Consider the following 24,661-nt stretch of genomic DNA (forward strand, 5'->3'; position numbering starts at 1 on the left):
TCAGTGAAGCTTATAATGGGAGAGGAGAGCAGGGCCAAGGTTGTGAGACAGTGAGAAAACACTGTCTATCATGGCTGGGCAGCCATGAAAACAGGGCTGAGGGGAAATAATGCCAAATGGCTGCCCAAATCTGCACTGCTCTTGGGAAGGGTGGGCCTCCCCTCTCCATCTCCAGCACGGCTCCCCTCTCTGTGTTCTTCAGGCTCGCGGTGGTGCCCGTGCAGGCAGCCAGCCCCCCATCTGGCTGAAAATGGAGTAGATTTTTCTTGTGGGGGTAACACACGAGCTGTAGGAAAGATGCAGGAAGGAGGTGCAGCAGAGAGGGACAGTGGAACTGCCCTTTGGTGATACTGCAAGCTCGGACAAGTCCTCGGTGGCTGCCGTTCATTGCCCCCAAATATTAATGTGCTCTGAAATGGATGGTGTTATCTCACTGTGAGCTGCGGGGACCAGAGCAAATACCTGCCTGTGCCGCTGACCCACCGCCAGACCTGGAGCCGAGGGGAAGGAGAGGGGCCGAGGGATGGCGGCCTTTCAGCAGGCAAAGCCTGAGTCAGCGTTGGCACGGGGGAATTGGTGCTCGCAGGCTCAGATCTTCACAGACAGACATTTAAGGACTCAGCCTCCCTGGGAATCAGTGGGGTGCCAGGGCAGGGTGGCAGCAGTGCAGGGTGACGGCGTAGCCTGGCCAACGAGGAGTTTGCCGGAGCTGCCCGGCCAGCTCGCCTGCTGCCCCACGCCAGGGCTGCTCCCTGCCTGCCACCAAAGGGACCTGTGTCAGGGACCAAACCCAGCGGGAACCGCCTCATCCCACACTGGGAAATGGGGAGTGCTGCCAGCCTGGTACCCTGGCACCCAGCCTGCCCCGGGCACCAGCACAGGGAGGGTGGGAGGGGACAGGACCAGGTCTTCCCTCGGTGCTTGCTGTTAACATCAGCTTCGTTGTACCATCAAACTGCATCCACACACACAGTACCTTTGCACCTTGCCACTCTGGGCTCCTTTTTTCCCCCTGCTCTCTCTAGGAGGAGAGTAGCATCAGCTACTGACACAGCCACCTGTGTGGATGGGGATGAAAGACATCTTTTGCACCTCTTCTCCCATTTGACACATCCAGTCCCACCACTGTCTCCCCACAATGGCACATCTCCATTCTGAAACTTTCAACAATATGTGCCTTTATTATCAAAATATTAGACTCTGAAACATTTTTGCTTATCCTCCAATGCTGAGTGTACCATGCGCCGAGTGTTTGAGATGCAGCTTGCCTGTAAATGATCACAAGCAGGTGTACCATTACTGATACACAGGGCTTGCCCTGCTCCATGGCGTAGGCAAAGCAGGGGTTTTGGCACACCTTTCAGTACAAGCTTTTATCTCCAAGAGTCAAATATCCTCTCCTCATTTTCCTGGCATTTGCCTGCAATGAGCTACATGTCTCCTTTCCCCAGCGGAAGGGGATGCAGCACACTGGAGTCGCTGGGAGCCCAGCTGTGGCAGACCTTGGCCAGACAAGACGGCGGCAGCAGCTTTTAGCTCGCAGGGACCCAGGCAGCCCCTGTACCACACAGTCCGCTCGGCCGGAGCAGGGGCCGGGGCTCCTCAGCCCTGGGATGGAGGCGCAGAGGGTGCCTGGCACCTGCAAGGCAGGCAGTCATGCCCCATGGCAGCTCCTCTCCAGTGCCCACCCCAGCCCCATGGCAGAGCATGGCAGGGTTTTACCTAGCTGTATGCTCTTGGTAGTTTTCCTTTTACAATTTACCAGTCACAAGGCTGCCTCCTCTGTCCCCTGTTACGGTTCTTTCTGCCATCCCTGGTTTTCTGTCTTTGCAGCGTGACCTTCACCTACAGACCAGGATGCAGAGTGGTGCGGTATGTGCCTTCCTCCCCTTCCCATTGCTAACCAGAAGCTGTGCCTGTGCCGGCACCACGATGGCTGCGCTGTGCCAGCAGTCCGTGGTACAGTCAGGAGCTCTGTTCCCGGCTCCCTCCAGCCCTGGGTGCGCACAAACAATCTGCACCTTGTGCTACTGCAATACCTTCCTCCGCATGGTTTGTAAAGCACAGTCGCTATTACCACGAGCCTGTGCCCAGAAGGGATTTATTTCAGCGTATCAGAGCCAATATCTGACAATATTTAGTCTGGAGCCGCACACACTGCCAAATTTACAAGAGAATTTGGATCTATTTAAGGGTGAAAGATTGCGCTCCCATGGTTGAGATGAAGTAACCTATATACTTAAATAGGAACTGATTCTTGGAATTCAGCCTAGGCTCCTCACTTACACTATAGAAAAGATCTTCGCACCCAGAAGAAATATTACATTTATTTGGGGGACTCTTGAAATTATCTCTTTCTTGATGAAGGAATGATACGATGCTGATGTGTTTACATGTCCTCCAAAGCTTTGTTGGCATTAGAGAGAAGGCTTTATCAGAAAAGCACAACTACAATCAGACAAGAGCCAACATAAATCTAGAACAATTTTCATCTGCCCTTCATAAGTGGAATAGTTCGGTGCCAAAAGGAAGAAAGAATTTGCAGCAGCGTTGGTCAGACGCCAGTACGTTGCTCTGTGCAACACAAGCTATCAGTGTTTTCTTCTTGCTCCTGAATTTTTAACTTTGGGAATTCCAAAGCCACTTGTGAAGGGAAGAGGCATAGCTCTGTTTCCATTTCAGTAGGGTTTCTAAGAAAGCGATCGCTACTTCCACAATCTGACGCCTCTGCTTCTGCTGAATAAGTGGTGTGAGGTTTAAAAAGGGCTGCTATTACATGCGAACATTTGCTCCGCTGCAGCAATGTCAGATAAGAGAGGCCACAAGCAAACCTATTGCGTGCTGAGAAAACACCTAGCTGGTAAGCAAGGCCAGAGCGGGAGGTGAGCGCCCGCGTGGGAAAGGTTTAACCAAGGACCTTCACCGCTTACCTTCTGTCTGAGGACAATGTTTCCATTTGTATGTACAAAATATCCAGTACCTGAGGGCTAAATAATTAATTAGAGCACATACAAGCTAAATGAGGTAAATTGGCCTGAAATATAATTTGTCCTGTGGGTTTTTGATTTTTTTCTGGTTTTAATAATGAAAGATGGAATAGCCAACAAACTTGAAATTCCTTACCAGCTAAATTAATGCTCATGACTCCCCCGTGAGGATAATCTTCATTTTACAGAATGCAGAGAAGGGGATGGCAAGGGGGACTGGAATGACCAGCAGGTGTGTACCAATTCCTCACACACCAAGGTGCCCTTGCAGCTGGGCAAGGGACAAGTGCTCGTCCCCAGGCCTGCTGTGGGTCTGACACTGAAAGAAGAGCCCGGGAGCTCAGTGATGGGCAGGACTGTGAAAGGTTTGAACATTTGGGATTACTCTCCTCCCGCAAACTCCCTTGGAAAGAAAAAGCAGCAAATCCCACAAGAGAAGGGTCTGGTGTGGCTTCCCTCCCGCGGCTGGCTGAGGGCTGGCACTGCGTGCACAGGGCTCCTCCTGCTACTCACTGCTGCCGCCAGCCCCCAGGCATCCCTGGGGCTAGTGAAATAGCAGAGCTGCAGGATAATAGTCCCGCAGAAGTGCCAGCACTTGGGACACAAGTTTTCAAAGCTTGTCTTTTTTTTAAACATATTTTGGGTGAAAAAAATTAGGCGGAACTTTATAGCATTTCCTATAAATTACTTAAAAGAGGAAGTTAAAATTCATATGTAGACAGGTTTGTAGGCAGCTGATGTCTAAGCCTATTAAGACCATACAAGTTAAGAGAGTTCCCCCTGCCTGCACAGAGCGGAAGGTGTTGGAACTGCAGAGTATGGTCCCTGCAAGGAAGGAGGAAGGAGTCAGGCCCAGCTCCCATCAAGCATCCTCATGTTCAAAGAGCCGAGGACATTGTTGGGAGCTCTTCATGCCACTCCTTAAAGAGAAACGGGCCAGCCCCATGCAGCTCGAACTCCTCGGACTGCGAGACCCTTGCAGAAGGGCTCACTCCTCCCGCTCAGTAGCCTGCCTTGCTGGCTAATAGCGCTCGATTAACTCACTTGCAGAAATCTGAGATGAAAAAGACCTCTTAAACCACCCAGCCTGTCCCCCAGCTGGAGTTATGGTTTTGCTATTTCAGTTGTGGCTGTTGGTCTGAAGCTCCCATCAGCTCTGCATAATAAATCTCTCCCTAATGAGGCTGCCTGCATGTCCCTTCCAGTATGTCCCCATGCAGCGCTCTGGAATCAGCTGAGTTCATTGCCCATCACCCACCGGTTTAACACTTCTCTTGGATTTTGTCTCCCTTGCTGTCTGGTTTCCCTTATTTTCTACTCAGATCTCACAAACTTCTTCAGCAGCGAGAGGCTGAAACTCATGGTTTATGGCTGCGAAAGAAAAATCAAAAAGTACTCAATTTCAGAGAGAAATACTCCTCCTCCTTTAAGGCCTTGCGCTGCCTCCACAGGCATGTAATTCTGTTTAGCCTAGGGAATAGAAGGAGAATTTTTTTGCAGTAGTTTTTCTCCCTTTACCTGGGTGCCTGGAAGCTGACGTGCATTCCCATGGGTGCTTTAAAGGAATCAGCTCTCCCTTCCCCTGCCTGTTCGTGGCCACTACAGCACTGTTTTCTCAAGGTTGGGGCTCAGCTATGGCGTGAAAAAGCTCTGAGCTAAGCAGTGTTCTCATACAAAACAATGTTCAACACAGACTAGCACAAATGGTCTGGCTCACCTTGTGCAAAGGACCATCATACAAGGAGTTCAGGACAGAATACAGTCTAACACTGTATTCCATCTGCTAAGTTGTGAGTCATTTATTGAGTCACTTGTCTTTCAGATTGTGCTAGTTTCAGTATGACTAAATGAATCTTGTTTCAAGAAAGTCAGCATGAGTCTTCCTCGGAGGAGATGCAACGGGTACATAGTAGAAGGGGAAATACCTCCGTCCTTTCAAGGTGATACAGATACATTAATTGACTAAAAACACTAACCAAAAAATTTCCTGCACTGTAAGTGCAATGAAAGCTTTGTAATAAAGCATCTAAGATGACGTCCTGTAGAAGCAGAGAGGTTTCCTTTGTTTCTGTTTCTCACAAAAAGAAATCTGTGGTTTGTGAAGTAAAAATGACACACACTAAAAGAAAGGAGAAAAAGTCCCAGAGTCATATGTTGCCTACTAACCTACACACATTCCCATTGCCTGGCCTACATCCTAATCCGTAATATTTATGGTGCTTTACAAATACAAACATCTGCAATAGAATGAGTCACTGCTATTTAATGAACATGCAGATTCTTTGTAAAGCTAACGGGTTCATTTGGGCATGAAGGGTCAAAGTCATAGAGACTCAAAAACTTGGGAGTTCCAAGTTCTTAAAAACCTTAAGGAAGATAAGAAAACAAGTTCTGAAAGTAAAATTAATAATAACACCATTGCATTTTGGGGAGGGACAGAGGGAGGAGGCAGATGCTTGGATGAAGAAATATCATTTCACTCATGTCCCCCATCCTTTAGTAAGAGCAGTAAATAAAGGAGAACTGTGCTTCTCACAAACACTTTGATTAGAGGTTTCCTCAGAGGACGCTGGCAAGGTGACAGAGTATCCCCTTGCTCCTCATGCAAGTAGGAGTTGCTGGACAAGACACTGCTGGCTGAAGGGGAGCAGCAGGGCTGTCCTCTCCTCGCTTTCCCCATGGCTCCTGGCAGGTTGGTCTCAAGGGGCTCTCCTGCAGAGAAGAAATGCCAGTGCTGTGGTCAAGCCACGCGGATGGGTCCCTGAGCTTTGCAGGGGAAGGTGCTGATGGTGCATCTCATCCCACAAGATCTTGCTATGGGGAAGGATTCATAGAATCATAGAATCATAGACTGGTTTAGGTTGGAAGGGATCTTAAAGATCCTCTAGTTCCAACCTCCCCTGCCACGGGCAGGGACATGTTCCACCGGACCAGGTTACTGAAAGTACCATCCAACCTGGTCTTGAACACTTCCAGGGATGGGGCAGCCACAACTTCCCTGGGCAACCTGGGCCAGTGCCTCACCACCCTCAAGGCCTCACCAGCTTTGATCCCAGCTACAACAAACCCTACCGCACAGCAAAACCACCGTGGCTCCACGTCGCCTGAGGGGACTGAAATATGTCAAATGGCTTGGCAGCACTGCCTGCCCTGCCCTGGGCCATGTGGTCAGGGAGGACCAGATCGTCCCTGCCAAGGCTCCACAGAGCACACTGCTCCCCAGCGTCCCATGGCTACAGAAATGCCTCCGGGCCGATAACACCTTACCTGTGAAATCCATAGCAACAAAACACCAAAGGAGGGATGGCGGGGTGGCAATCCTGTCTCAGTGGTTTTATTTAACAGTGAAATCCTGACACAGGCACGAAGTAAATAAGCCGCCCTCCCCATTGTCAGCCCAGGGCATGACTTCTCTATTCTTCCTCCTATTTTGACAGCAGTGGTGCTGAAAGCTTGGAGCTTTTCTTGTTAACAGCTGCCCTGCAAATATGTGCAGGCCCCTTTGAGCTCATTTATGGAAAGCATAAGGATCAGTCATTATGAAATTACAGCTAACTGCCACCACAGGGCAGAAACACAGCTGTGCCCTGGAGGGCTGCACCTCCTAGGGAGAGGCTTGTGGCCGAGTGGGGTTTGTCAGGAGCACCAAGCGACCAGGGCTGGCCAGCAATCTTGACAGCATCTGCAGGGCGCCAGTAAAAAGACACAGTTGGTATTAATAAATAAATAAACTCACTCCCCCAGTGCGCTTGACTGCGTTTCATTGGGACTAACAAGATGGTAAAGACAGTCTCACACGCTTTCAGGAAGCAACCGAAATTTTTGTGACTCAGCATCATTATAAAGCAGCGCCCAGAGGGATCTGGAGAACCGAGGAAAAGCAAGCCAGCTGTGGTGTGAGATCCACACAAGCTCGGGAAGCTTCCAGGTGTGGCAGAGCACAGGCAGCCACAATGCTTTTAGTTGGCACAGCCTTGGCCCTGGGCTGGCCACCCACCACCTGGGCTGCCAGCCCTTCCAGTGGGCCACTGGCTCTCATCAAAATGAACCTGTGGTGCATGAGCAAAAGCCCCGGGTGGAGGGAAGCTGGGTTTGTCCAGCTGGCCTTGCCGCTGCCGTGGGCAGGGAGGTGGACCCCATCCCACCTGGATCCCTGCATGCTGCAGCCCCAGCGGCCGTGACACCCTGTGGGGGGGATCAAACTGCTGGGCCTGCCGGGGGCGGACATTGACTCACATCGTGAACATCCTCATACTCTCCTTTCTGTTTCATTTTGTCTGTCTTTTTCACTTTTAATGGGGATGTAAAGTCGCTTGCAGCTCAGAGCAGAGGTCCCTGCAGCAGAAGACAGCACTGAAGTGACTAAAGCCATTCAAGGATCTCCTCCCACCCAGAGCCCTCCTCTGCTCCGGCACATTTTTTCTTTCCTGAGGGCAGGCACAGTGAAACATTAATTCCTTTAAGCTGCCCCCCAAATGACACCTTCTGACTGCTGCTACATTTTTGCAGGCATTTAAGCTCCCTGACAGTGAAGACTTACAGGCAGGACTCTTTACATGAGGATGTTTACAGCCTCGCCAGCTAGCCAAGAGTTTTAGTTCCATATTCCCTCCCAGCATGATTATGTGTAGTATCTAAAATGACATTATTGTTATCATTGTGAACGCAGCTTAAATTTATGGAGTGCTTTTTTTTTCACCTTTAAATCCTAAAGCACTTGACAACTGGTACCTGACCATTGCATGCTGGGTACGCTGATTCGTTCACCTGTCACAGAGATACACCTGCCTCTGAAGTTACACTGTGTTCCTGATATTCACGCTGCTTATCCATACACCCACAGGTACGCATTCACATCTGTGTTTGGCTTTTACCAATCCATGGTGTACCTTTTCCACCTGAAATCCTTATTTACCCCTTTAAGGTGGCGGAGGTTGATGGACAGAAAACTGCTGGTCTGGCTTAGTGCCACTGCTCTGCCCAGTTAGAAAATAAAATTCTGATTTCTCAGGATGCAGTATTGGGCTTTTTACAGAAACAAGTTGAAAACAGTGAGAAAGAAGAAACTAACACACTGACACAGGTCTTCCTGGATTTAACAACATAACTTTGTTTTCTGTTAGTGGGAAAAGTGCCACTGCAACCTCATGCTGCACCATAGGGATTCCTACTGTTACAGCAAAACTACTTGTGGAAAATGGCCTGGAAACCCCTAAGATCTCTCTGACTCGTTCACAATAAATTCTTTAATACCAACATAGTAATAAGACATAATCTTGAATAGAAGTACATTTCAATTTCTTAGAATGGCTTTAATCTAAAAGTCTTGCGTAATCTTAAATGATTTTTAGAAGGCTCTGCACGGATCCGTGAGATCTTAATAAAAATTAGGTTGCTCCCAGGTTGCTGAAGGAACAACAGTTTTGAAATACAAATGCTGGGTATAATCATCTGCTGGATGACTGAAGCTAGCGAAGTCACAGCAGTTTTCAATCATTTTTGGAAGCAAGTATAGGAAAATGTATACACCAAAGGGACTGAAGTTTGGACAAATTTTGAGCAAATTCGCTAAACTAATAGCTTTTATGGAAGGACTCCAAACCTGCTTTGCTAAGGAAAGAAATAGAGTCGGGGCTAATCCCCTTTCTTATAACTCGCAAGCATGACGTAAATACAGATGTGCAAAGCAGTTAAAGACCAGAAAGGACTGCTTGGAGATTGCGTCCTGCCTCGGGCTATCGGGAGTCCCTCTCCTTCTATTTTACTTGGAACTGGCAGTTTTCTCAGTATTCTTTACACAAACAGACCAAATTTTGCTGTTTCACCTTGTTAACTGAACATGTGGTGTGAGGTCAGCAACAGTCACGCAGCCTATCTATAACTGTCTGTGCTCACATGATGCGATGGCTCCGGAGAGAAGGAACATAAACAGGAAATTGGGCAAAGTGACTCTTTTAGTAGGGGATCACAACACCGCTTTTTTTTTAATTATTATTATTATTTTAAACAAAACCCTTCAACAACACGCTGTCGGACCTAATGAAGAAAACCAGAGCAGCCAGCAGGATCAGAATAAAAGCCACAAATGTTTACGCTGTTACGCTTTTGCCTGATCATAACAATGTGGCTCAGTGTAGTGAAATGAACCCGCGTTCGGGGTTTTGCTCAGCAGCTCAGCTGATCTCCCAGCCTGGTGCGTGCAGGAGTATAAAGACATACCCTCCACATCCCCTTTGAGCCAAATCTGCACTGTTCTTTTTTACACCCTTATTGAATTCACGGCTACATGCTGCAAAAGCTTTGACCTTTGCACTTCATTTCACTCCTAAAATTGCCTGGAGAAAGGAAGTGTGCACGAGGCAAGCAGAAAAACAGGGAGGAGGCGCACATGTGTGGGAGAACTTGTCTTAGAGAGCAGGTCACATTTGTGGAAAATAAGAACCAACCTTTCTGGACATATGTACAAAGAAAGAAAGAAAAACAGAAATAGGTCCAATATCATAATAGCAACTATCTAGTATCCAGATGAGCTCTGGATTTAGGCATGTGGAGGGGGGCACTGATTTCACTGCATGCTTCTAGCTATACAGACTCTGAAGATCTCTGCTGGGATCTACGTATTGGCTTGAAATCAGTCCCACGGGAAGCACCCGGCCTTTGCGGTGACATTTAAACTCCACTGATGCAAATGGCAAAGCTCCCATTTGCTCTGTGGGGGCCAGGTCCTCCTTTTGACAGGAAGCTCTGAGAAATGCAGAGATTCCCAAAAATGGAAACATGATATGAAGAAATTATCTGAATATAGAAAATCTGCCCCTGGACTGACATGGAGCCTTTCTATCAACCACATCAGAAGACGAAGTCTCCCTTCATGGGTCTAGCCTGGCTTTTGTGGGTTACACACAGGCTGCCCCCAACACTGAATTTTCTCCAGCCAGAGAGCAAACACGGACTGGTGGCTTCAGGCATGGTAAAAGACCCTGTTTTGGGGGAAGGCAGGCTGCCCTCATAGCTGTTAACCTAGCCATGCCTGGACAGGACAGGTAGCCTCCTGGGTCTCCCGTGGTAGCAGAGAGTGTCCATCATGTTGCGAGAGCTGCCAGAATACGACCAGCAAACAAATGAATTATGATGAAATAAGCTGGATTTTGGAAAGGTACATATTTGTCACAGAAATGCCATTCAAGAAATTGGGTCTCTCCAGTCTCAAACTGGAAATGGCACAGTGTGATTCAGATGCTCAGCCGAAGCCAGTCGTCACCGGCAAGATTCCCTCACTGAATATTTACAGAAAACAAACCAGATTATAAACTAAGAGTTATTTGTCAGGCTTATTTAGTAAATATCATAATTGCATTAAAGAGTATGCTAAGAGTGGGGGTAAGACACAAACCAAAACACATGGCGAAATGCGTTGGATGAAGTCTGTTCCTATATTGCTTGCATACATGTAAAGATGAATGCATATTACTGGTGGGTATATCAGGTGGCCCATGCTAGCTCCACAGGGGGTTGAGCTAAACCTCGGCTGAGGTTCTGAAGGAGGCTGGAAGTGCTCAATAGCTGGTTTTACACCCCTGCGCTCATTTCAAAGTGCAATATTAGAAAACCAGCTATGCTAAGGAATTTAAAAATCTATTTTGATTGCAGTTCTGCTGTTTTCAGCTGTCTTCTCATCAACTAAATTGTGTTGTTTTACCCTTAAGTATTCTGCTAGGCAGTGTTACATTTCCAGAACCGGGTTTTCTTCTTCTTTAAAAGCTGTCTTAAATTAATCTCTGCTTTACACTTCACAGGATGCTGAGCTGGTTTGTAAACATTTTTAGAATTATTTTTTCATTCTCCTTAGTTTGTGGAAAAGTGGTCATCACTCATGTGGGTTGTAATGTACTGCATCCACTGCCTGTCATTTTTTATTTTAAAATACATAAATGTTAGGAAAAATATAAACAATGATCCCTGTGCCAGGTTTTCCTTTGTTTGTTTAAGAATTCTCTCTGACTTGTCAGAATTATTTTTTTTGTTGCCGTTGCGCCCTGCATCTTGTCCAAGAAAACAGGGTTTTTCAGGGCTAAGGGCTTGAAGAAATAACACCCTGCGAGCTCCGCTTTCCTTCACAGTTTAGGTGCATTTCCCAAAGTCAGCTGGTTAAAGTCAGCTCGAGTATCCAAACATTCATCATGTAAACTTCCCATGCTGAGGAGATAACTGCCCGCTTCTCTGCTCCGCTGTGGGAAGGCAGCAGAGCTGCCTGTGAAATTCTGCAGACCTGCGCTTTTTTTCTCAGTGGATCGTTTCATGCTCTGCCTCCTTCACACCGGAGCGCAACGCTCCAACAGAGCTGGGAATGAGCAGCAGGGTGCAAACCCTGCAGCCTGTGGCACAGGTCCCCAGCAGCATCGCCTTTCTCTTTTCCCCTCTTGGAACTGGTCTTTCCAATTGTGAGTCACATACAGGTTACGTTTTTTCAATCTGTTTTAGCTTTCTGTCACGACCTGAAGGTGTCTACGTGCCCTAGGCTGGCATCCCCTGTATAGCACTGCTACAGAAAAACCTTAGCATGGCAAAGAAAGTACTAACTGCATATTTCATGTTTATCTTAATTTGCATGGCTTCTCAAACTTCCCTTGCTGAACCAAACGATGAAATCACAACATGTTCAGAAATATTAAATCATTTCCTCAACATCTGAATATAACGGGCTGCAAAAGGAAAACAATTACTTTTGGCACATTGTGCACTTTATCCTTAACACTCTGAATTCAGCTATCCCTTCATATTTACAAGCTTGCACTCTGATCACAGCAGCATTAAAAACAACTATGTGCCACGATTTATTTCTGAGGAAATCCCCCGGGCTTGCCAAACACCAGCCTGGATTTCAGGTGGCCACAGCAGTGCACAACCCAGGCGGCAAATTCAGGATGCCCCAAACCAGCTTCCTACCTGCTGGCAGCAGATCAGTGTCACTCAGGGATGTGCCTAACCTTGCTCTGGGTAGTGTCCTGCTGTCTCCAGGGTGTAGTAAGCCCAAATTCAATGTGGCACTAAAATGATGAGGTGCGATGTACTGCATTGGCTGTGCGTCTACATCTTCCTCCCCACTCTCCATCCCGACCCTGAGCCACTGCGAGTGTCTCAATTTCCCCACTCTGGCCATGGGGAAAGGGGAGGGTAGGAATGGGGCTGCTCCTCACCAAATGGCCACAGTCCTCCCTGTGCTGTGAAGGGCCAGGTCCCATGCTCCTATGAAGACAGGCTGAGAGAGTTGGGGGTGTTCAGCCTGGAGAAGAGAAGGCTCCAGGGAGACCTTACAGTGGCCCTCCAGTACCTAAAGGGGGTCTAAAGGAAAGATGGGGAGGGACTCTTTATCAGGGAGTGGAGCGATAGGACGAGGGATAACAGCTTTAAACTGAAAGAGCAGAGATTTCGATTAGATATTGGGAAGAAATTCTTTATTGTGAGGGTGGTGAGACACTGGCCCAGGTTGCCCAGAGAAGCTGTGGCTGCCCCATCCGTGGGGGTGTTCAAGGCCAGGCTCGATGCGCTTGAGCAACCTGGTCTAGTGGGAGGTGTCCCTGCCCAGGGCAGGGGGGCTGGAACAAGATGATCTTTAAGGTCCCTTCCAACCCAAACCATTCTATGATTCTATGGAATCCTGGGAGGGCTGCTGAGTGACAGGGAAGGTAACGGGGGCTCCCCAAATGCGATGGAGAGAAAGAGAGAAAAAAAGCACTCATTTCTGCAGAACCCCATGGGTTTCACATCCAGAGTGGTTCATTGCTGTGAGGTGACTGGTGGCACAATGACACTTCTGTGATAGGAGCTTCATGACAGACCCGAGTGGTGTGGCTTGCCCCGCAGCAGCCCAGGCTGGCAGGAGCTGGCGAGCCTGTCCTTACACGCTGCCCGGCTCCCCTGGCACAGCTAAAATGTGCCGGTTCCTCTGCGAAGCTGCAGCTTGCAAAAGGCTGGGCTGGCTTTCCTGAGCAGGTGCCTTCTCTTTGGGGTTATGTTCGGGCAGTTGTCAGTGTTTTGTAATGCAGATTTTTTTGCGAGTACAGCAGGAGTAAAACTCTCTGCCAAACTCCACAAATAGTGGAACAGTTTGGGAGTAAAAACAGACTTCAGAAATGAAAGTTCAGCTTGATCTATTGGGAACAACGTGCAATTAATGTGCTCAGCAATATCTTAAATATGAGCAATGTGGGAGAAGGGTAATAGCTCCCTTTCTATCATTTTTCAACCTGTCAGCACGCTAATCTATGAAACACCAAAAGCCAGATTCTTAGTAAATGTAAACTAGTAAACGCGGCTGCAGGCAGTGGTGTTGTGCAGCTTATCCGGATCTTAATCTTTTTTAAACTGTCAAACTATCAGAAGAGTATGTGCTTGTGGGATGGTGAAATAGGACCAATGTTACTGGTACAAAAGTGAGGATAATGAGCCAGCTGGGTTTTTCCACAGTCCTTTTCAAAACTAGAGCGTTTATTTCTGCTTTTCTGCAACTTCTTCTCTATCTCTTCTCCTCCCTTCCCTATCCCCTTTTTTTGTGGTTTTTGCACTCCGAGCTACACCCCGAAAATGAGGTCACCAAGGAGCAGTCAGGACATGGATGCAGACTGTGACTGCATCGTTTTCGGCGCGTGTGCTGTCGGCTGTTGGGGCGGGAACACCAGGGCTCCCGGGCAGCGGCGAGGGAAAGGACCAGGGAGGAGGAGAAGGCATCGAGGCTGGACTGCTGTGGCGTGGGGATGTCCCACTGCCTCTGCTGCTGGCACTGAGTGAACCGGCAGTGGAGAAACACATGGCATAGGTGCTCCCCAGAGGTAAATGAGATGCTGCTGCAGGGAGAAGTGCCTCCTGCACCCTCCTGGTGTTTGCACCTAAACAAACGAGGGATCCTTCAGACGCAGGCTGCTGTGTCCCACCAGCATGCAGCTGGCAGGGCCTGTCACAGCTTCACCCGGCTGCCCTCTCCTATGTCAAGGCTTGCAAGAAAGTGGGGAATATGAAGAGCTCCACTAGCTACTTGGCCATCCCCTTTATTCCCTGTTACCCTGCCTCACCCAAGCACTTGTGAGTGCCTTCACTCCTTGGGCAGCCCTCATAGCCGGTGACAGCAGGTCAGTGCCACCAGCTCTGTGCAACAGCCACCTACATGCCTTCTGCCCTTGTGTACATAACTGTATGTTTGCTGCCCTTGTGCCCTGAAATGTGAGGAGCATTTGAAGCACATCTGGGGCACCCGAAGCACATCTGACTCCATCCCTGGTAAGGCTGCAGGGCTACCCAGGACGATGCAATCTCACCCAGCTGGCGAGGTCACACACTGCATCAGGGCGAAGGACCTCCCCTTGAACTTAATAATGACCAAGTAGTCTGGCTTCTGCTCTCCTCTGTTGGGAAGAGTTTGTTAATTTGTCTTAAAACCAGACCTCACCCAGCCCAAATTTCATAAATCTTCAAACTGAAAGTGTACAGTCCTCTGCACAGTCTGCAATGCTTGCATATGCTCTAGAAGGAAGTGAATGTAAGCGTGGCTGATGTGAATGCTAACATGATGCTGTCAACTTGAACGGCTAACCAGGAGCTGAAGTGAAATTCAGGCTGGCTTGGAGTTCCTCTGCTGACTTTTGAAATCATATAACCTCATTTTCAGTTTTTAAGTGGGTTTTATTGCTTCTAATCCCATGGGAGACATCCATGAGGACAGAAAAACTTAACAGCAGAAATGCCAAGACAGCCTTATACACAGATCTACTTGAACCGCAAAGGCAATACATAAAAACTCCAAATTCTCCACAGATGTAACCATTTCCTGATCAGCTGAATGTGCAAGCAGAGTTTATCCACAAGGATCTCCCGCCTGGGTGGAGGGCACTGCACTCCCTTCCCAGCCAAGGACAAACTCTCCTCCGCCACTCTCCTCCGCCTCCCACCACCAATGCCCTCGCTGCAGAATCGTTAAATAACTGAAGGTTTGTGCCCAACAGTTTGCTTTCAGCTTGCTTGAAAGCGTGCAGATCCTTGACAGTCAGTGCCTTCGCACTGGCAAAGGAATCACTGCTCAGAGCATTTGTCTTAGGGAGGGTGTGGAGACAGATTTACAACAAAGACACTGTGTGAAACATGCTTGGCTCCAGGCTGAACCCACAGTGTTCGGTCCATTCGGGAAAAATAAAGATGACTTTCCCTGTTGCTGCCCTCACTCGACATGTGGTGTTTGGGAGCCATGCGGATCAGTTAAGCCCTTTTTATAAAGAATACAGTATCCTGGAGGAGAGTACCTGTCTGGCAGTGGTGGGGAGCAGAGCTGCGAGGTTTTTCAGCAAGTGACTGAAACACTTTTCCAGGTACCTGGGTGCCATCAGGTGACAGTATGACAGTGTGCCACAGCAGCGAGGACCACACAGCTTACACCTGTGTTGGCACCAAGGCAGGCCTTAGCCACCATTGGTTTTAAATGCTATTCTCTGTAGCCCTGCACATGCACTTGGGAGCTACAGGTCACTGCAGGTCTCTTTTTTTAACAGGTCTCAGATTCACTTCTGTTTTGGCAAGCAATGTTTTGCCCCCTAGTTCTGCCATTTAGACTCCTGCCTGGTTAATTTATGAGTGACAGCATGTGGGTACCACAGGGCTGTTGGTGCTTGTAGGTAGCGATGGGAGAAGGGGTGAGGGCTGTGTTTAAACAGGGGTCACTGCAAGAGTGTTTATGTCCTGGGAGCAAAGCAAAAGTAGAGCAATAATCAGTGTTTTCAAAGGGAGAGTTAAAGTGAGAGCTACAAAGGAAGAGTAGGGGAGCCCCAAATGGGCAAGAAGATTGGAAGGACAGGAATGGGAGGAGCAGGAAAACTGAAGAAAGAAGTACAAACAGAAAATGAACTGCGGGGATCATGCAGCGAAAGGACCGGGCTCTTCAGCTCAGCAGCAAAAGCCTGAGCGAGGAGCAGCTCCGTCCCCAGTGGTTCACTGATAGCCCACCGATAGCAAGCCCCGTCCCGGGACGAGGGAGGCATGGCCAGCACGGCTGTCCTCCCAGCTCCTCAGGCAAGGGTTTCTCAACATCACACCCAGGTTTTTACTATGGGTGGAGTAGCCTCATCGCGCTCTGAATCATCAGGCCGTGGGCTGGCCATTGTATGCATTGTTATGAGGTATCTTCTTTGCTAAAGCCAAGCAGTGGCTTGCCAGTGAAGCAACAGGAGGGAAGAGGCCGTTACTGAAATCCTAGGAGAACAGTGACAAATGATGAAAGACCATGCACCACATCCCTGTTTAGATTGAGGAGCAGCCACTATCATGGCAGAGTGTCCAAAACACTGCATGGTGAGCATGGCCAGGCCAGGGCGTCTCGGAGAGCTCGCTCTGGAGCAGCCAGCTGCTGCTAAAGGGTTGCAGGGAGCCCTAGAAACCTCCTGTTTTCCTAGTACGCTGCAAGAAGAGGGCAAGAGCTAATCAGGACTTGTGCTAATTAAGCTGCCTATTGCTGGGAGAGGATGGGGATGTGGCTGGATGCCAACAGTAATATGGTAGGCGGGATCAGAGGGCTCCGCTGACTCCCAGAGAAAGTCTGCTTTGGTAACCTGGTAGTTACGCTTTCCTTCTTCCCTCTCCCAGGGCTGCTTGCGGACTGACACAGCCTGTGAAGACCTTTGGGAACACCCTGCACCTCCACCTCCTCCTGGAGACATGTGGGCAGGAGCCACCAGCCCTGCCAGGAGGGCAGAGCCCCGGTGGGACACAGCCGCCAGGCTCCCGCTCCCCTCCGCTCAGCCCTGCCGCGGCCCTGCGACAGCTCAGGCTGCTGTTGCTGGCAGAGCTACAGCCTGGTGTTTTTTGACCTTTTACTCTTCCAGAGATAGAAATGGGATTTGTCTGAGGCTTGGAATAACTTCCTGCGATTGTGCTGGAGAGGGCTAGTCTGGCTTGCTAGATAGCTGTGTCTGTCGGGCTGGCTTAGGAACGGAGAAAGCCTCTGCTCTGTGAGTAAGCTGAAGACAGATTTAAAAGATGCCAAAGACACCACATGTGCCTTAGAGAAAAATAAACTGATAGCACCGTACATTGTCTCCAGGAGGACAACTGGTCCTGGGCTGCTTCTATTTTTCAGCATTAGCCATTACTGGAGAATGACTAACAACCCCTTAAGCGAATGGTCTCTGTATATTGATAATTATTCCTCAGATGCTAACTTATAAATCCTCTCCAGATCAGTGAAGTATGTGCGTCTGCATGTGTGGGAAAGTAGGTAATGGTCTGAAAATTGATCCTTTGGGATGATGAGAGCAAGTAATAGTTGTGCAAGCTTCCCCCTCCTCCTCCAGCCTTCCTCTGCCTCCGAATACGGCTGGCGCAGTCAGGGATGCCGGGCAGGCGCTGAGGCTGAGGTGAGGGAGGACTGCTCTGCTGCCTTTAACAGTCGTCTGCATCTTTTCTGTTACATCTTTAACTGACTTTTAGCAGCCTTTAAAAGTGACATTGCCAGGTCAGATGTTTTCAGCACGCCTGTCTGGCTGAAGAGGAGGAGGACCCTTGTTGCCTTTGCTAAACTGATGACTTTGGCACTGGCACTGTCTGGGGGGACACCTGGAGAAAGGCACTGGACCCCTCTCTTGCTGACTATGAAAGAAGCCAATATGTACAGTCTGACAAACCCGTGCAGCCCTGGGAATCCAAACAAGGGCTAGATGCAGACATGCTATTGTAATACTCCTTGATGGCCTTCATCCATGACCCTGTTGCACTAGACAAAAACATTAAAATCAAAGAAGATGGGTTTTGATCCAAGGAGTTTACAACCACAACTAGTGCACTGGAACTTGTAGTGGCACTTGCAAGAGCACCAGTTGCTCCCAGGTAAATAAGTGCTAGCCTGCGCAACCAGGCCATGCTCCATCTTAAGCTCCAGATAAAGCTTTGATGTAACTGTTCAGTGCTCGAGCTGTCATTGTGGTCCTTCCACACACCAGCTTTGGCAGGCAGTGACACTGTGGGTAAAGGCAAGGTAGGACCTAACCTAGACAGTCTCTTGTCATTCGGCAGAGCTGTTGGGAGCTCCCAAAGAATTAAGGGAACACGTACTTCAAACAAAGGCTTTTCAAAGCAAGCTTTTAGTTGTTTCTTGCATTTTGCTCATCAGTAGGCAAAGTCACTATGTACAAGTCATGTGTGCTAGTGTTTTCCTGTGTGACTCACCCGCAGACTGGCTGCTTCTGACTCCCCTTAGAATTTGGAGTAGGAATGATCTTGGCCTTTTGCTGATATTCCTTTGAACAACTGAACATATATCATCACCTGATGGGTAGGATCCTTGGATGAAAAAGATAATTTTGCGCTCTTCTGGCCACCAAACTCCAAGCAGTGCCAGCTGGGGATCCCCTGGCACTGGGGAATACTCAGGCCACATCCAGGCCAGCCCAGCTCTCAGCTCCATCTCCTCCCAGGTTGGCTCTCTGTAGGTATTTGCTGCTGGCTTCAGCCCTCACTGAAGGAGGTGTTATTGATATGTACCAGCATATGTGCTTTATAATATGATTGTATAATACGGTAAGAAGGGTAACATCACACCGTTGAGCTTCAGCACTCAGCAGTTCTCTTAAATAGCAGAAAGAAGCAGTACTGGATTGTGCAGTTTATCAGTTTGCATTAAATTTCTGACTCCTACGTGTATTTCACTTACTGCTTTCTAAATAGGTAGTGTCAAAGAAACTGGAATTTTGTCTTTGAAGATGTTTTCAAAAAAAAAAAAGAAAAAAGAGAAAAGAACTGCAATCAAAACAGGGTAAAAAATTTAACAGAGAAAAACCCACCTAGCTTATTTGTAGGTAATTTAACATAATTAATTAATTTTAAATATTTTTTTAAAGCTTTTAAATGCTTCTGTGCATTTTTACAATTCCATTCAAATGCAGCTTGTTTCAAATCACATCAAGTAATCCCTGCTAGGGGAAAGAAAGCTTTCCGTAATGGCACTTCTTTAATAACAAAATTGTAACATAAAGAACATGACTAGTTGCATATTAAGCTACACAAATGCATAGATATTTATGGACAGATATAGATTATCGCTGTTAGCAAAAATAAGTGCCACATTTCTTCTAAAAACTCCATTTAGTAGTAAATCATTAGACAGCAACTAATGAAAGAGTATTTCAAGGAAATAAATGAAAAAGTACTTGTGGAAAAAGATGAGATTAAGAAATTATAATTAAATGCAAATACTTTTACCTTCTCATTTAAATTATTACAAAAATCAGTGATATCACTGCTCGACACAAATTAATGCTCTATATAGGAAAACTTCCTCAAGGTGATTGGACTAGTTTGGGGAAGTATCATGAGTGGAGCTGTTGAAAAGAAAAATAAAACTACTAGTACTTCCAGACCGAAAAAAATTTGTAGCCTGTGATCAATGGTGTTGCATGTGATGCTCTTTTTCTACCCTCAATCACAAATGTCAAAAATGCAGTGGTGGACCATCACAGCACGGGGCTTCTATTCACTCACAGTTTAAAATGTATCCAAGGGCTGCGTAGTTAGTCTTTCTCACGACTCCGTAATTCCAACAATTCGACCCAATAATTTTGCTTGCTGTGCAGCAAGAAGCCACCGTACATTTCCACAAGGACTGGGAGAATCATGCACATTAACAGATTCTTTTGAGCTTCTCCTATGTGTGGGTTTTCTCCCCTGCTCTCACTGTTAGCAGACTCTGAGCTGCTGACTACAGTCACAATTCAGACACATCCAGAACAGGTATGCAAATATGCCTGATACCTCATTATCATTAAAAACACCGGGTCATGGTATATATGTAATAGTTCACACTTTGGTGAGCAAGTGTAAAGTAGGCCGGTGATGAGGGTGTCTACCTAGGCATAACATAATTCAGTGTGTAGGTGTGAGAGCAGTCTTACCATACCAAAACCAAAAACAAATCCCCAAAATAAACACCACCAAAAAAACGATGCAAAACATTGCAGCTCATCTCCCTGTAGGCTTAGGCTGCTTCTCTACGATACCAGAAAAAACAAAGCCCCAGAAGAGAGAGCCTGTTACTCAGACTTGCTTCAGACTTCAGCTTTTTCTGCACGGTTTCACTCCTCATCCCAAAGCGTCCCAGGGTTTGTTTATTTTTCCATCAAGAGCTCTTGGGCCTCTGATCCAAACCCAACTGGGCACCCCACATCATGGCACTGTGCAGTCCTTCCACATCGAGATGCTCTCTCATGGTAACAGACAAATTTCACATCAGCAAAAATGTTAGATTATCCTTAATTTCTTTGCGCATTCTCATGAAGTTCCTGGAAGTCTTTGCAAAAAATGGTCTCTGCAGGTTGGCTACAGAACTTAGAGCCCCCCACCCCGTTTCTGAAGACACACACCTTCTAATACTTCAACAATTATTTGCTTTAGTTGTTTGACCTGGTTCCAGGTTGCCCACAGTGCGGGAAGCTGTGCCACTGTAATGCCACAGCCCCGGTACTGTATCGTCACACTGACAACGAAACTCAACACAATCTGCTCTGTCTACAGCGCAATGATGGTGTCAGGAGCTGTAAGCAGAAGTGTGAAGTTCACAGTCCCTGGTTTTGCTAACTGAATCCCACAAAAAGTGATGTGAGATAAGGGCTGTTTGAGCACGGAGCAAACAAACACCCTAAAGCAATTTGATCCTGAGACTTCAGCATGGTTAGCACAATTAGAAAAGACCCTATCTCTCAAGTCCAAAAGGGTAAGTGCAGTATTTAACCTCCCAAATTCAATCTGACAGAAACTCTTCTGTTGTAGGCTGTTTCCTGAGGGTACCAAAAAAGGCCAAATCATTTATTACCAAATCACTTGCCCTCCAAGTTTAGATCCCACTTCCAGAAGGTACTTGAGCATTCACTTCACAGCAAGCTCAGGAACAGTCTTTAAACTAAATTTAAACTAAAATACTTCAAGGAATTGAGCCCACATTTTTTTGGGCTATAGTCAAAGTTTTCCCTGCCATTTTCGCTGCCCAAAGTCTGAGCAGTCCCTGGCAAGATGAAGTGAGAATCTTGACTCCAACTGAGTGATCTGCTCCTCCTATTTAACCATCTTCTCGCTTCAAAGACAGGGAAGATTTTCTTTCGGAAAAATGCTATTTCACAGTATGTAATTGAAACATACACATTGTGTATAGTAGGAAACTGAGAAGACGCTTCCTCTTCTAATGCAAAAGCCATGCACCACAAAGAGGCAAGTAAGCACCATACGTGAACGCGTGCATGAGAGGTACATGGAAATCTTCTTGGGTGTTGAATGTTGGATGCCCACTAATTTTGATTTGCAATTGGGCCATGCAAAACCAGGAGGCATGATTAACCTCTGCCTGTCCAGGAGTGCTTGGGAAGAAGCCTCCCCAGGCTTCAGCAGTGAGTGCGAGGCAGGGTTTGCTTCTGCAAGCCTTGCAATGGTCCCTTAAGTATTTCTTTGGAAGTGGTTGGGTCACCGTCCCTGGCGGTATTTAAAAGATGGGTAGACGTGGTGCTGGGAGACATGGTTTACTGGCAGGCTTGTCAGCGTTAAGTTAACAGTTGGACTTGATGATCTTAAAGGTCTTTTCCAAACTAAATGATTCTATGATTCTCTGATACAGGGATCTTGGGGTTTGGGAGCTCGGACTGTATAATAGAAGAGCTGTTTGTGCTCTGCGTAAGGAAGTATAAGTTTGACTTGCAATGAGCGTATAAGGCTGCACAGAGGAAGGGCTTTCTCCACTGTTGTACTCAGACCAATCTCTCTTTTGTCTCAAAGGCCACTGTGGCTATGACTCACACACAGCCATCAGACTATTAACACTTTTATTCCAACTAGTTATTTCTGGCTTTCGGCAGTCAAAATACCTAAATGCCCAGAGTGCTTCCAGTGTAACTATAGAAATTACAACAACAAACAACAGCAGCTCGACCCATGGGTCAGCTGAAGCCAAACTCTGAATCACACACTTTTTTTTTACCTATAGTTATGAAAAGGAATTTAAATCTGGACAACAAGGCAGTACATTTCCCAGCTACCTAGAAGATGCTCAACCAGACAAGCTCAGGGCAGATGCTGTGAGGTGCTCACCCCTTCCATGGGAGCTCTAGCTGAGGGGGGGGTTTTGCACAGCTCCCTTGAATAACAGGCAGCCCCAACCAGAATATCATCAGACAGGGTTTGTAAATCCACTGGAGGCTAATGGACTGCATGAATGTTGTGAACTGATCTTCTTCTGTGTATTCATAATACATATCTTTCTGGGGTTTCTCACTATTATTTTTATAAGTTATGGGAAAAAATCTTATTCAAGCTCTAGACCTCCTGTACACTTTAATTCTCCCTATGCCTGCAGCAGCAGTCAGTTCACTGTCAGCTGTGTCATTAATTAGAAACTTGAAGTTGGAAGGGGTAAACTCTTCTAGAAAAAGCCAGAATGCAGTCAAATTAATTACCTTGTGTCTCAGAAACTTTACCTTTTATTTTTAACCAAAATACATTTGCTTATGCAAGACTTTGCATTGTGTTGCTGCTTCAGCACAATGGGTTTCTTCAACTCCCCCTCTCTAAAAAGAAGTCAAAATTTACCATATATTCTAATTTTTCATGGTATTATAAAGGCAGCTCAGTAATTAAACATTTTCCAAGTACGTAAACCAAAGGCTGAAATGCAGTGTGAGAAACCAGGTTCATCACAAATGAAGAAGAAAGTGGTTTGAACTTTAGAATGCTTAACTCTTAATTATATAAACGTCTGACCCAATCTCTGGAGACCTGTAAAAGTGCAAAGAATGCCAAATAACTCTGAATATAGAGGATAATATATATTTTAAACAAAGAGAACGGTCATTGATCCTTCAGATGTGTTTCTGTTTTATTTATTCTCTATAAAAACAATTTTGCTAAACTAGAGGGCCATGAAGTATGTATCATCAGTAAATAAAATAGATCAGAATATAGTGGACCGATGCCTTTATGATTCACTAATAAACCATGAGAGAAAAATCACCAGTCTGGAAGCATCAAACCTTCCAGCAGAGCAAGGACCAAGAAAATGTCTAATAGGAGCAGCAAAGCTAACTTGGTGAGAGCTCACAGTTCGCTACAGCCATGGGATTCATCTTAACTGAAAACGACCTGAGCTAAATTAAATCCAAAAGCTCAAAGTTGACAAAAATAAACTAATACACTAAAGAGGAAAAGGAAAAATATAATGAAGTTATTGTTTTCTTCTGGCTTTCATTAAAACATACCAGTGCAAAGTGCTGTCTACAGACTTGAAGCCAGGGTTGGACAGCAGAGAGAAATTCTGTCCAGCGAAGGTTGAGATAATTCTTGCACACAATACCCCAAAAGGGTGGCCCTGAATGAGAAGAGAGATTTTCTTTGAAGGTGTTGCCTTTGTTGTCTGGGTGTTGCACACAGCAACAGGGCAGAGAACAGTGCGTAGGAAGGACATCTGTAAACCCATGGACATTGTCAGGGGAATTCAGGGATGGGCACCGTGTTTGAAACCTTTACAGCTTTCTAATGTGGATGAACTGACATTTTGAATAACAAATCTTTTGCCTTCTGTAGGGAAAGACGAAGTTCATCCTCGTGCCATTCCCCAGGTCCTTGCTGATTTTCAGGGGAGGGATACTGCAGGAGTTCTCTTCAAGGAGAAAACCAAATTAGTAAAATTCCTTCTTCTGATCCCTCCTACCCCAACAACACAGAGTATTTTGAGTAAAAACAGAGCCATAGTCACAGGCATTAGCAGATACAAAAGAGACATCTGAAAGCAGTGGTTGTACACAGAAAGCAGTGACTGCTTTCCTTTTTTAGACTTCATGGCTTATTTGTTTAAACCACAAAGTTACATTTGCATGCTACCCATTTCTGGTCAGATACGAAAAAGCAAAGTAGAAATAAACGCAGAGCAAGTAACACCTCCTGCTAACTTTCAAGGTTAATTTTAACTCATGAAACACTTTAGCAAAGGTCCATCACTTGAATTTACATTTTTAAAGAGGTAAAGAGTATGATAAAAAGTGACTTTTCGAAGAGGTGGAAAGAAACAACAGAACCCCAACTATTATCTTTTCTTATTTTAAACTTCATCCCACACTTGACACAAATTTAGATCTGAATGCGGAATTACTCCTACTCTTCTCCTTCGCTTATGACTCTTTCTTACCATGTTTTTCAGAGAAGCAGTTTGTAAATGTGACTCGTTAGGATGCAGTGTAAGAAGTAACGTGTATGCTGCAGTCAGTAATCCAACCAGGCTGTGTGCTGCTGATGTGGTTACTAAAATGTTGAATCTAACTGCTAGGTTCAAATGAAGCCAACTGGGAGGTACAATACCCCCTGGTCAGGACAAAGAATTGTGTTACAAAAGCGCATCTTGCTAAATCAGTCAGAAATAAGTGGATTCTAAAATATAGGCTTATAGACGTTTTTCAGCCAAAGAGTAAGTGCGGCTGTAGCATAGATGCAGGCTGTTCAGAGGGCACTGATGTGGCGCTGATGTTTTTAGGAAGCTTTTAAAAGACAGGCTGAGAGAGATGGTAAGAGACAAGTACACATGTGAACTTGTAAGGAAGTTTAATGATTGATCTAATCCTTCTGCAGATAGAAAAGCCTTTCCTAAATACAAAATATTTTTTTAATAGTTTACA

The 24,661-nt window shown here is 46.5% G+C and overlaps 1 protein-coding gene across 6 annotated transcripts in view; it reads right to left on the bottom strand.

Annotated features, from left to right (window-relative positions):
• GAB3 (GRB2 associated binding protein 3) overlaps positions 1-24,661 on the bottom strand; it is a 70,613-nt gene that overhangs the window by 25,695 nt on the left and 20,257 nt on the right. Inside the window, exon 1 of one of the 6 annotated variants that reach the window (XM_054213904.1) lies at positions 23,252-23,841. The exons of the other annotated variants lie outside the window; for them this stretch is intronic. The gene's annotated coding sequence lies outside the window, so the exon portion shown is untranslated. Of the gene's footprint in view, positions 1-23,251; positions 23,842-24,661 lie in introns of those variants that run through there. 6 annotated transcript variants of the gene reach the window in all.

The sequence above is a fragment of the Rissa tridactyla genome, chromosome 9, assembly GCF_028500815.1.
Source record: "Rissa tridactyla isolate bRisTri1 chromosome 9, bRisTri1.patW.cur.20221130, whole genome shotgun sequence".
Lineage (NCBI taxonomy): Eukaryota > Metazoa > Chordata > Aves > Charadriiformes > Laridae > Rissa > Rissa tridactyla.